Below are 17,581 nucleotides of genomic sequence, written 5' to 3' on the forward strand. Positions count from 1 at the left end.
CATTCACACGCAGGTGTGGCCCTTTTCCCAAACCGGCATAAGTATGCCGGGTAAGGTCCATGTCCAGTGAGGAAATGGATTAGCCCTCTGGTGGGTTCAAAGTACATCATTCCTAGTCGTTCCCTAATGCTTGGTATTATCTCATGCGTCCTACGCCCTGTTTCATCCGCATCCCACAGCTCTTGCCATAGTTGTGCTCCTCTTTGACGAATCTCACCCTTGTCCCTTGCCCCAGTACCCAAGATCTCCTCTATTTTTGTTATGTTTCCCTTTTTTGTCCAAAACCATGCAGCTTGCTCCCTTATTTTGATGTCTAGGGGGCAAAGCCCCATTATGACTAGTAGTGCTCCCCCCGGTGTAGTTCTGTAAGCACCTACCGATCTAAGAATCATGTTCCTTTGAACCCTTCTTACTGTCATGGCGGGCACCACCCTCGTGAGCCTGTGTGCCCAGACTCCCGATCCGTAACCCACTATTGATGTTAATATACTATTATGGTAAAGTTTTATAAGGTGTGGTGGGAGATGGAATCTTCTATGTCCTATAGATATAAGGTTATTCAATGTTTGAAGGGCTTTTTGGGTTACGGTTTCGATGTGCTTCCCGAAGTTCCACTTCTCATCAATGATGATGCCCAGGTATCGTGCGTCACGTCTCCGAAGAACCGGCAAGCGGTTGATTCGTACAGTTGGGTTACGTATTAGTTGTCCTTTTAGTAGTAAGTAAGTGGACTTGCTTGGTGACACCGTCATTTTGGTGTTTTGGCACCATAGTTGTAGCTTGTTTAAGGCAGTCTCTATCTTAGGTTCAATGTCTTCGCGGCTACGGCCGCCAACCAGCAGGAGGAGGTCATCTGCATAGGCTATCACCTCTAGCACTTCTTCACTTTGTTGTAGGGTGTCTAGTAGAGGCTCCATATGGATGTCCCAGAACAGGGGCCCTAGCACGGATCCCTGGGGACAGCCCTTTGTTATAACTTTTCCAATTCGCTTGCTAGAAGATGATAGCCAGACCTCCCGTTCTTCACAATAGCTCCTCAGACAACCATATAGCGGCCCTGGACACTCTTTCTCCCGCAAGCAGGAGAAGAGCGAAGGCCACCACAGGTTGTCGAAGGCGCCACTGATGTCAACCATGATGCCCACCACGTACTTGTGTGGGGTAGAGCTACAGACCTCAGCAGCCAGGGCGATTGCATCAGATGTCGATCGCCCAGGCCTAAAGCCAAACTGCCTGTCGCTCACCCCACACAGCACCCTGTGTGCAGCCAGTCTGTTAGCTAGTAGCTTTTCTAATATTTTTCCCAGTATGCTGATTAGACAGATTGGTCTATAGGATTTTACGTTTGTAGGATCCTTGTCTAGCCCTTTCCGAATGATGACTACGTTTGCGGACTTCCACACCCTTGGAATTTTTTGCTGTGCCAAGCACTCATTGTACAAGTGAGTGAGTGGTGCAATTAGCTGGGGAGCTAGGAATTGCACCACCTCAGCTACAATGCCGTCCGGCCCGGGAGCTTTACCTGTCTTCAGTGATTTTATGTGGGCAGCCACCTCTTCCTCCGAGAAAGGGTAGACTGCCGTATTGTTGGTATATTCATTAAGGTTGTCTCGTCTTAGTTGTTGTTGCTGGTCAGATTCCCCATCCGCGCTATCATCAGGCAGCAGGGACCGGAGGAGGACCTCAGCAGTTTCCTCCCAAGATTCCGTCATCCTGTCCCCGTGCCTGACTGTCGATAATTCCAGTGGAGAGCGGATATTTTCTCGTACAAGTTTATATGGTGTACCCCAGGGGTCCAATGCCAATTGGCTCTGGACAAAGTTTTCCCAGCTTTGTATCCTAACAGCCTGGAGTTCCTTCTGAAAACGAAGTTTGGCCTCCCGATACTGCAACAGCCATCTTTGCCGTTCTGGACAGACGACACTGCGCTGGTAATACCTTCTCAGCCTTCTAACAGACTGGCGCATATTCTCCAGTTCAGGCGACCATGGCGATGGAGAGGCTGCAATGGCCTTCCTCCTGGTCGGTACAGCAGCTTTCACCGCGCTAGTTATAGCATTGGTCAGTTCTTCTGCTCGGTCGTTTACGTCTATGTCAGAGTCTGCTTCACCTTCTGGCAAGGCAGGAATGACGCACTCCCTGGCTAGTCGTTCCCAATCGGCCCTTCTGTAATTGAACTGCATTTCCCACCCTATGGCCCAGCTGAACCCTTTTCCACCTACGATGAATGTGATTAAATTATGGTCACTTGTGGTGGCGTTTTCTTCTACTTTCCACCCTTGTATCATGTTAATTGCATTAGGGGTGGCTAAGGTTATATCAATATTCGTACCTGGTCCTCCTCCCGCCACATAGGTTGGAGGATTCCCTGGTTTGTTAGCTATTAGTAGTTGTGACGCCATGATGAAATCCTCTACTTTCTCTCCATTGAGGTCCCTTGTGCTGCTGTGCCACAGGGGGGATTTTGCATTGATATCAGCCGTGATTATCATCCTTCGTCCCTGCAATGCCGTGGTTACTGTTGCGAGATGGTCAAGATGCGTTTCAATGTTATCTCCGTACTGAAAGTACATGTTAATTAGTATGATTGTTTCACGGGGAGATAGCAATTCCACGACATTACAGTGACTGTTAGTGAACTGTGATAATGTAGTCACTTTCAGGGCTTTGTTCGTAATAATTATTGCCGCTTTCGGGTTATCTCCTTGGCTGATTACCTGCCACGTCGCGGCTGTAAATGTAATCTTTCCGTCCAGGGAGTACGGCTCTTGTAGACAGAGCACATCCAGCCTCCTCTCCTCCACTTCCCTTCGCAGCTCCTGCATTACAAGTCTACTGTTGTGCGTGTTAAGTTGGCCAATGGTAGCTTGTGTCATCTATGGAAAATATGTATGTATGTGGTCTTCTGGCCATTTCTTGCTCCAGTCATACGTGATACGTCCATTAGCCAGAACTGACTGTTCGTATATGTCGTTTAGGTCAAACTTTTCTCCACGTCTCTCAAAGACTTTCTTTAGTAAGTCTCGCAGGGCTCCGAAGTCAGTGGGGAGATTCACTAACTTAAGCTGTATTCTGTCTACAGCCTCCATTACCGAGAAGGTGACTCTTCTACCATATTCGTGCCCCACGCGGACCACATGTCGTAAGGCAGTGGTCAAGGTAGCCGGCTGCTCCAATCTCGCTAATTGCATGGTGAACTCTAAGTTTGGATAGATCCGAATCGGATCTATTGGCGGTAATTTCACCACTGGAGTGTCTTGAGAGCTTGTTATTGTGCTTTCTTGCACAGGCTTCTGTTCTTTATGGTTACTTTCTTTTGCTGAGACCTCAGGTTCAGGATGCCTTCGCCGTTGCTGATGTTCGATCGGCTTTACTTCCCTGCTGAGAGAGGAGGGGGTAGCCGTAGGGATAGTATCTGTCTGGATACATTTATCTAATTTTGGTGGATCTGTCTGGATACATTTATCTATTTTTGGTGAATCTGTTTGGATGCTTTTGTCAATCATTTCAGGTGTCGGGTCCCTCGAGAGAGACTTTATAAATTCTTTAAATCTGTTTGCCCTAAAGGCATCCCTCCTCCTTTTACTAGGGGATTTTCGCTTTGGCATCCTGTTCTGTTTTACGTACTCAGCCATAGTCTGTTCTAGATATGAGTCTTTGTTCTAGCATGCGGTACGTAGGGCAATTTCGTCCTGAGGCTCCGCAGCTTTTCTTACCACGTCTTTTGCAGGGAATGCATACGCTTGCAGCTCTGCAATCTTTACGTGCGTGACCATCTTCGCCACATCTGGAGCAAGCCGACCCCCTGGTGCAATGCCTCAGAATGTGGTCCAGGTCTCCACAGTTGTGGCAACGAGGTACCACGATATAATCCCTAATATTGATGGCATGGAAGCCAACATATAGTCTGCCCATTGTTATAATTTGCTTCCACATTGCAGCTGTGACCTCGGCGACGTGATGTACAACATCACGATCGCGAGGTCCCGTTTTAAATCTTAGCTTGAATGAGTCCTTAAATTCATTTTCGTTCATGTGATCAAAATTTTGGTCCTTTATGCTTTGGTATAGTTCTTCATTCGTTATTATTGATGGTACATCGTATAGGATGACCAGTGGGTTTATTTTTCTCGACGGTTCACACTTGACTACCGAGTTTAGTTTCGGATTCTTTAACAATTTCTCTTTATCCTCTTCCGTAGCCACCTCTACAATCACCGAGTTTCTGCTGGGTTTTACTCTGTTTATTCTAATTTTGTCTTTTGCCGGGTCAATACTTTTTGTCAACAGTTCTTGTATTTTTTTAACGCTTGTGTCTTGGCCTGGTAAAGTTCTGAGAAAGACCGCCGTGTCTGACCGCTTGGTTACCTTGGCGATCGTTTCTTTTGTGGTTTGTGGCTTTGGCGGTGCTTGCGCGACCACCCCAGCCCAGGTCTTTGTTGGTTGCTTTCTCAATCGATCATTTTCTTTTTGCAACTCTTCCACACGGCCTTCGAGCTTGGCGTGGGCGATGGCCCATGCAGCCAGCTCGTTCTTAATGATGGACAAAGCCGCCTGGCTTATTTTTCCATTTTTGATGTTCTGCTCCAAGAGCAGCGTGAGACGTGCATGTCTTTGCGTGACTGTTTCATCTTCTGCTAGTCCCGTCTCGTCCTGAGGAGAGGGATCAAGCATCGCAGATGCTCGCTTGAGCGCACTCGATTCACTTGTCTCAGTTGTAGCCATCTTTATTGACAAGTGAAAAAATAGGGTGGGAGCCCGTCTCTTGCCCCGGACCGGCTCCTCTGGCATGGGGGGGGGGGACTTCTGCAGCTCACCCACCGACCCCACCCCTAGGTCAAAGGCACTCCAGAGCTGCCGGGTTCAGCGCGCCGTCGCCAGCGCACTGGTCCCCATCGATGGCCCCGTCGTCGACGATTTCACACGACGCTCCTCGGCAACTGCACCCCGCACTCCGGAGAGGCGGATGCACCCCTCGCCCTTCGCCGCCTACTTGCCCGAGCTTCCACCAGAAGGCCGAAGACCCACTCCTACTCAGGTGGTGGGTCGGTCCCCCAGTCGTTCAGCGGTCTGGGCCCATCTAACCTAGCCCAGGCGATGTCACCACCTCCTGGGTTTGGCAGAACACGCCCCGGTTGCCCAGGGGCGCGGCGAAGCACCCTTGCCGATTCGCGCCGTGATCCCACGCCGACAAACGAGGTCGCCGGCATGCAGAGCACCTGATGGACTGTACCCTGCGAACAGAAAGGGACTGGTGTTCTGTCCCTCGACACAGCTCCCCCTGTGCCACGCACCCTTCGCTTTCGCATCGGGTTGGGTCGCAGATCTCCCTTTTGTCGCAAGGCAAAATGCCAAGCTTAACGTCTGGCACCACGGGAAGGCGGAAAGAGCCACTTGGGAAGGAGAGGCTATGAGAGACGCATAACTTCCCCTGTGAGGACTGCCACGGCACACCCGACTGGAAAGCGATACGCCCCAGTGCGAGCTTCCGTGCCTTACGGCGCGCCGGTAACGGGCAGGCCCGCACCGAAACGCGCCGTCAAGTGACTGACCTCACGCCAGACAAACAATGTATTTACCTTGATATCATCATATATAAATATAGCAGTTCATGACAAATTTCAAAACTCCGCCATCTCTCTCCCCACATCCACCACTGCTGGCGGCTCACCTCCAACTGCCCAACGCTACGCGCTGTTCACAGCCAGCTGCCTAACACTACAATGGCGAGTATTACAACAATGCAAAGCAGCCACAGACTGCACACAGCACAGCCAGTGATTTTCATACAGAGGTGGCGTTACCAATAAAAAAAAACCTAAACAGCCTACTTACATAGCCCCCATGTTCCCCACAAATAAAATTTTACAAATTTTTTTGGGCACTGGCCAATACATATTTGTTAAAATTTTTCATAATCGTAATTACAATAACAAAGAAATCAAATGCACACACTTATTGATACAATGTTGGTCAAAAGCTAAACTTTCTCACAGTCCATAAAGACAGTCCTAATCGTTCATCAAGGTAAAATATCAGTGTTTTTCTCAAAGTCTGAGCAGTAAAAGAAAATGCACACGGAAGTAGTGGATTTCCATGCAGTCTTGAAGAAGTAGTGTTGTCCTTCCAACGGAAAGACAGTGCTGACACTCGACATGCAGACAGGTAATGGGCCACAACAGAGCAAACCCACAGCAGAGTCAGTCGAAATTTTGAAGAGGATTGGTAGGTAGGTCATCACAGAGTAGACCCACAGTAGTCCTGGTAGAGATTACGGTACTGGTGGGCCACCAGAGGCGCAGACCCACTGCAGTCCTGGTAGAGATTGTGGTATTGGTGGGCCACCAGAGGTGCAGACCCACTGCAGTCCTTGTAGAGATAATGGTAATGGTGGGTCATCAAAGATGCAGACCCAATGTAGTCCTTGTAGAGACGGCCAGCAGCCATCTGTTGCGACTGTGCAGGTTCACAATCACCATCGAAGAGTCTTGCGGATAATGTAGCAAGTCCATAACCACCACTTGTGCACTCACAAAGTTTTTGGAATATTCCTCAGAACCAGCAATGCTGTTATCCAGTCCCTTGCTGAATTATTAACACACGTGCAAACACTAACAGTCCCTACTTCTCACATATTGTCCATATACTATGACCAACAGAAACGTGTGCAGTGAAATGGAACTTACAAGTTACTTAATTTGATGACCTGGTGTCAATTACAATTTTATAACATAAGAATACAATTACAAAGGTACAAAATACATCATTAAAGAACATAACAATACAGAGAACATTTGTAATACAGGCTTTACAAAAGAATCGAAATAACATATACGTCAGTGTTACAGGAATTATGACATGAGTACATACATAAAAGATCAGAATAACTTTCGAAACATCAACTTCACACATGAGCATTAAAACAAAACAGAATAAATAATGTCTAAGCATATTTACAAGGTAAATAACATATTATTAATGCCAATTATATTTGAGGATAACAGTAGTCCTCATGATAGTGAATGTAGCTTAGTATTAGAAGAAGAAAAAATTCTATGAAACTACACAGAGACAGGAAGAAAACAAATACACAAGGGTACACAAACACATAGTATAATAATACAAAAGGAAAGGACAGGGTTAGTTTTACTGCAGTATTTTGCGAACAAAACCTTTTTATTCTTGGAGATCTCCCTTCATTCATCATTATTCCCAAAAAGTCCTATCTATACCTCCTTTTTGTATTCCAACCATATTTCTTTCAAAATAATTATGGCTCATTGTACAATACTCATTTTGGCCCAAAACGTTTTCATATACCTTGTCAATGCATTGCTTCCAATTCATCATAGTTTCTTATATAGTCTACCCCCTCTTAAGCTAACTTAAATCTACTGAGCTCAGATGCTAAACTAAGGGACGAGGCAATGCAGCAGCACAAAACAATTAACACAAACAGCAATGATCAAAAATACAAATGGCGAAGCAAGCAGCATAAATTACAACTAATAGAAGGCAATGAGCAGCAAACAAGAAAAAGAAATCAGTAGTAAAACTGGCTTAAAAGAATAGTACAAAATGAAATTTAGTAGCACTATGCATGGCAAACAGCAGCAGCATCTAAACATGACAAAGCTCAAGCAGAAAAAATAGTACACTAAAGACAACAATGCAGATAAGGGAAATGTCTGTTCACATCTTAATGTCTATGTAATTAAAGTGGTGCACCACAAGAAGTTATTCTACCAAAAAAATTACCAAGTAGTTGAAAAGAAAATTATGTATGCAGTAACTGTTATTAATCCCTTCTTATTGTTCTTTCCTTTCGAAGTGCTCCTTTTTCGAAGAATGTGGATCATAAAATTATTATTTAATAGATCTGTTCACAGAAAGTGTTCACATTAGCAAATGCATTTTATTTTATAAAATCAATGCTGCAACACAGCTCGAAACTAGATATCAAATGAAATAAGCAACTATGAAAAGCGAAGCATAAAAATATCATTCAATAGTCATGTGACATTTCATAAGTTAGTAGAAATTCTCTCAATTCTCGTAGAAAGATGCTTGTCATAATCAGGTGTGCAGATGTAAAATATTTCTCGTCATTTCATTAGGCATTTCAGTAAATATCGTAAATTAAGAGCTCCACAGTGTAATCATATGTTTTCAAGTTCGACCGTGTCGTTTTTGCGATGCTTTCTACAAAGAAATGTCAGAAGCGAGGTTAATGGCCTCCTTTTTTTTACCTGTGCCGCTGGAAGGCACACGCTAATGGCTTTTTTTTTTTTTTTTCGGGCGGCTGTCGCCCAGCTGGGTGCCCGCGACGCATTACGTGCAGGTGGTCACTTAATGTTCGTACGGAAATATTTACGACAGCAGTTTCCGCTACAGTGGCAGTCTTATATAAAAATATTTCACAGGTCAAGAATTTGCGTTACAAATCTGTAGAAACAAAATCCTATTGATATAACAGAGTCCAAAGAAAATTTTCGTCGGCATTGTGATACATTCACGCATATACACACATTTCATAACTCTTAAAGTACGATTCTTGGTTTCCAACAACCTTTTTCACAAACCATAGTCCCAAACTTCTATTCATTATTCATATACATATAAACACGTAATCACATTCCTTATATAGCATCAGCTTATTGATCATAAACATACCTCAATAGCATAATACACATCGTCATTGTAATAATAACATCATAACACCTCAGTCAAATCTTGAAAACGTCGTAGCTTTCTGCAATAATTAAGAAACCAAAAAAAATTCTCTGCTCATTTCAATAGTGTCATCTACCTCAAACGAACTTTAAAAATCATGATCCCATACCAAATACATCATTCAAAGCTCTCATAGTATCACAATGGTTCTGAAAAAATATGAACAGTTCACAAAGTACAAACAACATACAATTTCGTAAGTGTGAAGTTATCCAACGGTGTAATTACGTAAACGTCTGTCACAGATGTAGTAAAATAAATGTTTATCTCTGTCAAATAATCAGATAGCTGTGTAATTCTGTGTTATAGAAATATGGTACCGATGTGTAAAGTTGTATAAGCAAATACCATATTAGCTAGGGCTCCTTGTGCTTGCCAAACACATGGTACACAAAGTAGGCGTGTACCCCCCCGAGGATAAATGTAATTATACCCTCAGGTGTTACAGATTACAGCAATGGAATGAAATGTATCACGGAAAACCTTCTTTGCAATTCAAAAATCTTGAAAAATAAATGGCTTATGTACAAAATTAATCTCTCAAATGCGTGTCCTCTAGCGCTAAATGTGTGTCTTGCTGTAAGATAATTCTGTGGAAGTGTCGTAGTTTTCGTCCTCTGAAAGCTAAGTTCTGCAGAAGTCAATGTACTTATTCCAGGTTCGAATCCTGGCAGGGTCGCCATATGAAACGTCCCCTTTGAACAATTTTACACGACTGTGCTTAAACTGACACACAATATTTTTAGCGCAACGCAATCTGACTTTCAAAAAAAAATACAAAAGAATGGCCCTGACTAACATTAAACTATACCTTTCACAAATCACTTACCTCACAAAAATCTTCGCTACTCAAGCTACTGCAATACAGCGAGCGCCACTACTGCCAGCTAAATAAAAGATTCAAAGTACTGAAGGCACTAACTACTGATAGGCATAGTTGGCAAATGAAAGATATTAATAGAGAACAAACAATGTATTTACCTTGATATCATCATATATAAATATAGCAGTTCATGACAAATTTCAAAACTCCGCCATCTCTCTCCCCACATCCACCACTGCTGGCGGCTCACCTCCAACTGCCCAACGCTACGCGCTGTTCACAGCCAGCTGCCTAACACTACAATGGCGAGTATTACAACAATGCAAAGCAGCCACAGACTGCACACAGCACAGCCAGTGATTTTCATACAGAGGTGGCGTTACCAATAAAAAAACCTAAACAGCCTACTTACATGTCTTAACGTTCATTTTAACACCTGAAGTAAATGATGCAATAAAAGTCTCAATATTGCGATTGCCATCCTCCACATTAAGTAATTTAAAGGTTCGGGTCTAGTAGCCATAGGAGGGCTAAGTGATTACTCTCACAAGTCGGTTCTGTAGCTATGTGCTCGAAGTTATTTTAAGATCCGACATATAAAACATTCTCACAGGAAATTTTGTCTCTGGCATCAGTTTAAATCCCAAAACTTTCGCATTCTATCGTTACCAAACTGGAGTATCCCCTGCTACAATGCCATGTACGAGAAACGCATTCACATAGTCCTTCAAGTGTTTTGCCACTAAGTCTTTTGACGCAGGTAGGCTCTGGAAGAATTGGATTACAAGGTTAGGCCCATCTTTGATGCTTACACGTACCCACATTATGTCACATTCGGATTCTGTTACAACCTCAGTAGATATTATAGACCATTGCTGTCTAGGCTATCGTTGCAATATGCAAGGTGAACATTAATAAAACAGAAAATAGCAGGAACGGATTTCTGTCCGGAAATGGAGGAAAGGTCGAATGAACATGTGTCGGGAAACGGACGGTGTGCATGTAACGACAGCATATCGTCCGGGCAAACACAGTGCAGAGCTGCATCGCATCCACGTGACAACATCCACGCGGGTTGAGTGGACTGCTGTTGCCTGTTGTGGGGTTGTGAACCGCTGAGGGCTATGGCGGAGACGAAGTCTCTCCGTCGTCTCTAGGTCGCCGGTACAATACACAATATTCACAAAGTCATACCGGTCAAAAGTTGCGCATCGGAAGATAAACTGATATCTCGTTGCTAAGTGACAGCACCATAGCTGCCGCAACCTTTGCCACACATCATTTTCCTTATAAAGACGGTTTCTCGAACCAATGATCATAATTGTAGGCGAAGGTACTGAAATTCGCATCAGAAATCGATTCAGAATCGACTGAGGATCCGGTTTAATCTCTTCACTCGGATCCAAACAATAGGAATCCTATCTTTTCTACTTCGCTACCTAACTTTAGGTTGTTCTACATGCAGGAAGTAGTTGTTGGGGTAGCAGAGTATGGGCTGAGTCCACATACTTGTTTTTTGGGTTATAGGAGTCCCTCCTCAGGGACAATGATGAGATACCTGGCGAAAACGAACATATACCTGTCAAATCACTCTCAGAGCAAAATTTTCGTTTGTGCAGATCGGAAAGAGGAAATGTTAGTATGATACTAGCAAACTGCAAGGGCATCCAGCGTAACGGAGCTAAATTAGTGTTTATTATCACAAGTAATAACTTCCATGTAGCATTAGCAAGAGAGAGCAGGTTGAAACCGAAAGTTAATAAGAACGAAATTTTAAATTGAAAGTCGAAAATACAGGGTGAACATTAATAAAACCGTAAAACCGCAGGGGCGGATTACTAACTGAAACAGAGGAAAAATGGCCCTATTAATATGTGTCCGGAAATGTTTCGTTGCCACGGTAGATGGAGCTGACAAATGAAAATTCCTCTGAGCACGTGCCGTGTTTCTTGTGTGTAACAAGCTGTATGTTTGACGTAGCGTACTGTAAGCAGCAGAATGGTACGGTATTCATGCTGGGAACAAGCCGAAGTTGTGTTTGTGTACGGCCAAGCAGATGAAAACGGTGAAACTGTAGCACGGTTATATAAAAACAAGTACACTCATAGATACCAACCATATCACACAATATTTCAAGCCCTTTTTTGGCGTTTGTGTGATCATGGCCCCATCCACGCAGACTTACGTGCAGGGAGGTGGCGGACTGTGCGTATATCAGATTTGGAGGAGCAGGTTCTACAGGATATTGAGACTAACCCTAGTACAAGTTCCAGGCAAGTGGGCCGCCAACGTTGTGTTAGCCAAAGTATTATTATTTGTAACCTGCACGACAATCGCTAGTGTTCAAGGCGGTTTTCCATCTGCCTCGGTGAATGCAGGCTGGTTCTGCCGCGGTTACACTATGTCGGCGGTTGCTGTGCAAACACTGTCTCCACGTGCGCGTACTCCATAATTACTCCACCATGCAAACATTTGGGGTTACACTCGTCTGGTATGAGACGTTCCCTTGAGGGCGGGGGAGGATTCCACTTGGGCTAACCGCACAATAACCCTGCGTTCGGTGTGGGGCGGTCGCCAGCGTAGACTAGCAGATTGAAACCTATTGACCGTAACCAACGTAGATTATAGCTATTTCTGGACAGGTTAAATTCACCTGTCATCCACGCACAATAAGAGGAGCCCCTATTCATTTCTAGAAGCTAAACAAGGAAACAAAACGTAGCTTTGGTCGCGGTATTGTCAAACAATACCATAAAACGGCAAACACAAGCTGCTAAATGAACATTAATTCACTCAACAGCCGGCCGGAGTGGCCGTGCGGTTCTAGGCGCTACGGTCTGGAACCGAGCGACCGCTACGGTCGCAGGTTCGAATTCTGCCTCGGGCATGGACGTGTGTGATGTCCTTAGGTTAGTTAGGTTTAAATAGTTCTAAGTTCTAGGCGACTGATGACCTCAGAAGCTACGTCGCATAGTGCTCAGAGCCATTTGAACCATTTCACTGAACACAAAGGCGCAGCACACACGCAGACGTCGAAATAAGACGACTGACTGGCTGCTCCGCCATGATCAAAGTACCATACTTTGGGACGGCGGGGAGTGTGAATCAACACTATTAAAACTATGATACACACAAAGAAATTTTGAACGAAAAAGTTCAAACATTTTCACAGATGTTTTGCCTAAAAGTACGAATTAAAGTAGATTAAAAAAAAGAAAAGAAAACCCCGCGAGCAGGTTCTGACGAAAATGTAACAGTTGACTGACCTCGGTATTATTCTCATTCTCAGTCATTCTTCATTGGATGCTGTATGGAGGGACATGGGATCAGCATACTGCACTCCCGGCCATTTTGGACGTTCCGAACTTCTCAGTAAAGTAGCGCACCCAGTCCAGTACTACCGTCAAGAAAAATAATTCCTGATTGTACCAGAAATCAAACTCGGTTCCCTTACATCAGGGTCTGTTGCGTTGACCACATAAAAAAAAAAGAAAAAAGAAAGAAAGAAAGCGCCAGGGAAGGACGAACCCAGTGAGCTTCAGGCTGGGTGGGGGTCCAGGCAAGATTATGGGTTGGGGTCGAATCCTGAGGCCTGCCCTCCACCTCTACCACCACCTTTTTTACTTTTATTTATTTATTCACTTTTTAAACATTACAACTTGTTGCTCAAGAAAGGAAGAAACAAAATCGGAGCTAATCATGCACGACTACCGCCACTTAGAAACAAATTCATTTCCAGTTATTGCAACAATTTTTTTGTTTATGTTTTTGCTTTCTATTAACTAAGTAGCAAGACAAACAGCGCGACTTAAAGGAAATAAACTTTTTTTTTACTGCTGGGCTACGCAGTCGAACGATAAAACAGGTTAGACAAACATTAGGGGCCGACTATTCAATGTATACCTTCGAATTTTAAAGATTACAAGCGGATATTTGTCTGATGCTACCTCGGTTTATTATTTAGGCCTTGCAGTCTGTTGTGTGGGGCTTGAGACACGATGACTATGTGAAATCAGGAAGCAAAATATTTTCCCAGTTGAGATATTACTGCTGCGAAAATTAAAGCAGTTAATTGTTTTACTAAATGAGATACCTTCGCTATGTAGCTGAGATAATCATACGTTAGTGACGTGACTGAGTCAAATTCGACAACCGATTACAACTGCTATCTCACTGAAGGTTCCAATCTTATTCCATGTTTTCCATTAATCTTTTTCTATTGACAAATGTTAGTGAAGAAGACCAGTGTTATCAAAAGCAGTGGGAAGAAATTCACTACTTATTTCTCCACATGCATCATTTTTACAGTATTTGTTAGGTTCTCTAGTAAAACATTTGTTGGGTTATAAGACTATAGAAGATCAGAGAAATATGTCATAGCTCCGCAGCAACACTGAGTGTTATGAACAAAACCCACCATCCTAATATATCCTAGTTTACTTGAAAATTTAAGTGTGAACACTAAAGAAAAAATTTCGTTGGCATTGCTATCGAAAATCGAGTACGAGTATTTGTATATTAAAAATCAGACACAAACAACCGTAACAGCTAGAATGATCATACGTTGATGACGTAGAACGAGCACTAAGTGGAATTCGGCGTTCCGTTGGAACGATTCTTGTTTATGGTTTTAATTATGTTCTGTACCAGCCGAGAAACACAGCACTTCCCGGGTATTTATTCATTATATGCTTCCATTAGTCCATCTCCACCGCCTCCTCCTCTCTTTGTCTATCTCCTCCTCTCCCTTTCTCTGTCCCTCACCTCCTTCCCCCTCCCTTTGTGCATATCCTCCTCCTTCTCCTCGTCTTCCTCCTTTTGATCTCCCATTTTATCTTCTCCCCTTTCCTTTCTGTGTCTATCTCCTCTTCTCCCCTCTCTTTGCCCACCTCTTCCTCATCCCTCTCGCCCTGCAGTTTCATTTTCAAGCACCGTAATGATTATGACGTCGTATCTCCTTAATTATATGCTGTACAATGACATAATTTTGCAGTTACATCCAGCGGTGAATGTACCTAGTGTCTACAAATCTGAGGCGAATAGAGTTACCAGCAAAGAAGTAATAAATTAAAATGTAATGCATAATGTGGCAGTTTTTTCTAGCAACTCAGATTTGAAGCCATATCTCCTGAACAATGGTATATTTTGGTAAGTACATTCAACGGCAAATATGAGTACTGTCTGCGAAAAGTGTTGCGAATAGAGTTAGTAGCAACGAAGTAATAAACTGAATCATCTTGCATGAGGCGGTAGCTTTTCACGCATTCAGTGTTAATGATGTATCTCCTGAACTGAGTGTCGTACAATGATTATTCCAGTGCATTGAGTAATGTTTGTGAATACTGGCTGCAGAATGTGCCTCGAATACAGTTCGTAGTAAAGAAGTAATTAATTAAAACTTCTTGCTTCGTGTGGCAGTTTTACAGCATCAATAGCGAAAAATGTAGTAAGCGACAACTTTTTTTCATCGTTTTGTGGGGGTCGACAGCAAGAAAAAGTTTACTAAAGGTTTGACATGGCGTGCATTGTTTGTTGTAAGTCTGTAACTGTTCTCATCCTCAACTTCTAGATGACTTACAAGGAAACCTTGATTGCGGGGTCGCAAGTTCAATCTTTAGTAAGCCTCATTTGGAAGTGTTGTGTTAACACTTATGTCACGACATATATTAGCCGCTAGTGGCACACCATGTGTATCAGGAGGGAGACGGAATATGTGGGTCCGGGAGGTTCTCAGATTAACCTTCTATGGGTTACATGCATTACATTTCACAAAATGGACATCGCTGACATTCAACAAATGTTCAGAATAAACCTTTAACTTATACCATGAACACCGAATGAAAAATGGAGCGCCACAGTGATCACAAAGTTTCGTATCGTCAAGTTCGAATGCGAACTTCTTGGGAGTTACAAACGGTGCACGAAGTTCAGCTAGGTATCCACTCTTAAAGAATGCGTATAGTATCATATTGAGGTATCGGGGTGATGAGAAACGATGAGTATGATGGCATACAGCAGCATGCATCGTGAAACGTGCTGTCCTTTAAAGCGTAGCTGCAGGTAGTGCGACAATATGTTTTATATTCACGGAGAAAACAAACACCCAGTGACTGAATTTATCCAGTGGTTCCAGATGTTATGAACGGCTAGGTGACACACATTTCGGGAGGGACAGTTTGCTCTAAAGGAATATAATTTTTATAGACAGACCAAAAGTTCAAATGGTTCAAATGGCTCTGAGCACTATGAGACTTAACATCACAGGTTATCAGTCCCCTAGAACTTAGAACTACTGAAACCTAACTAACCTAAGGACATCACAGACATCCATGCCCGAGGCAGGATTCGAACCTGCGACCGTAGCGGTCGCGCGATTCCAGATTGAAGCGCCTAGAACCGCTCGGCCACCAGCGGCCGGCAGACCAGGAGTCAAGAAAAGCAAGTTATTTTGAACAGCTATTGATCAAAATCAGCGTTCATGCCATAGTCGTAGTTCTCTAACGCCCGTTTCCCACTCTTCCTTGCTGTGACGTTGATATTTCCTATTTCCCTTAAAATATCACGATGACGAGAAAGAATCGTAGGGGGCAGAGCACCTCAGACTTCTCGCAACACTATAAATAACTTTCCAGCCAGTTTACCATCCAGATTAACAGTCGGCATAATTGTATGCGAATTGGTTAAGGCACTGATGTTAGTTGATCTTGATATAACTTTCTTGGCACCTCTAATTCCCAGGCTTCCTTTCATATGCATTTCCTCTTCAAATTCCGATAGGTTAGAGCTGAAAACAAATTCCTAACTGAACGACAGGATAGGTTTGTTATTTCATGTGCAAGTTTTCTGGCAAATTCCGCAGTTTGCTTTGCATCTCAAATTGACCCTTTGTTTGAAATTCCGTTACCTTACGTCTTACAGTTCTGTAGCACTGTTTCCAGATATGCAACCATCAACTACTTCCCTTGAAAAAACTGTAATCTATACTGTGCGCAAATTGATGTACAATACGTAGCAGGTTACTGTCATGCACATCCTGTAAATTCTACCGATCATCCTTCAAACGCGTAAAAATTAGCTTTTGTAACAAGTGCGTCTTGTCTTTCTTGAATATCCGTAGTATTCCTTACGTGCTACACAGTCACACTGCTGCGGACTCATTTTAAATCTATTCATTTTTGTTTTATTTATTTATATTTCTTCTTTTTTTACTTTCTTTGTACTATGCTGCATACCATATTCCACATACGTAATTATGTTAAGTACCTACTCCTTCAACAATGACTGTGCCTCCTAAGTTTCGCACGAGACGGTATTTGTGGCTCCCTGTTCGACAAGGTTGATGAAGTGCATGTCTCGAAAGCTGTTTCACTTACTAAGAAAGTATCATCAACATTGTACTCCTCATGTAAATTGTTTACACAGTCGACTGTATACGACTCCACACATTCCACTGACTCATAATGCAGAAACGCTAATATTTCATGTGCCGCTTTTTTCTCACTCTGCGAAATTCCTGGGCTTTCTTTTTTTTTTTAATTATCAAATTCGGCAACTGTTGCTGTAGGTATAATGCAATATTTGCTTCGTATATCGTTGCTATTACGCAGCTTTGTATCAAGACCACTAGCGCTGTAGCACTGTTGAGAGATTCTCGTCGACTAAGCGTTTCAACTACGCTCCGTAGCCTCATGCTGTGCTCACCGTTGAATATTTCCACTCCCGCCTCCTGTTACCATTAGCAGCCAATATTGTGGTTGCATAGTAGGCAAATATGTGGGGCGTCAAAGGCCGTAAATATCTTTGAGCTTTTGCGACCTCATACTTAAAACGTTATTTGTACGATATGGGTATTCTCGGGTCGTAACCTGCACTGTTTTCACGCCCACGCCTTAGATAGGTGGTTGATTCATACCCAACAGTACTCTTTACAGACAGTAAAGATATGTGTGACAAGTTTGCATGAAACTGGTCCTGTGGTGTAGAAGATGATGTAGAACTTATATACATACATGTATAAGGACATAA

This window comes from Schistocerca nitens, chromosome 3 (genome assembly GCF_023898315.1).
Source record: "Schistocerca nitens isolate TAMUIC-IGC-003100 chromosome 3, iqSchNite1.1, whole genome shotgun sequence".
Taxonomy (NCBI): Eukaryota; Metazoa; Arthropoda; class Insecta; order Orthoptera; family Acrididae; genus Schistocerca; species Schistocerca nitens.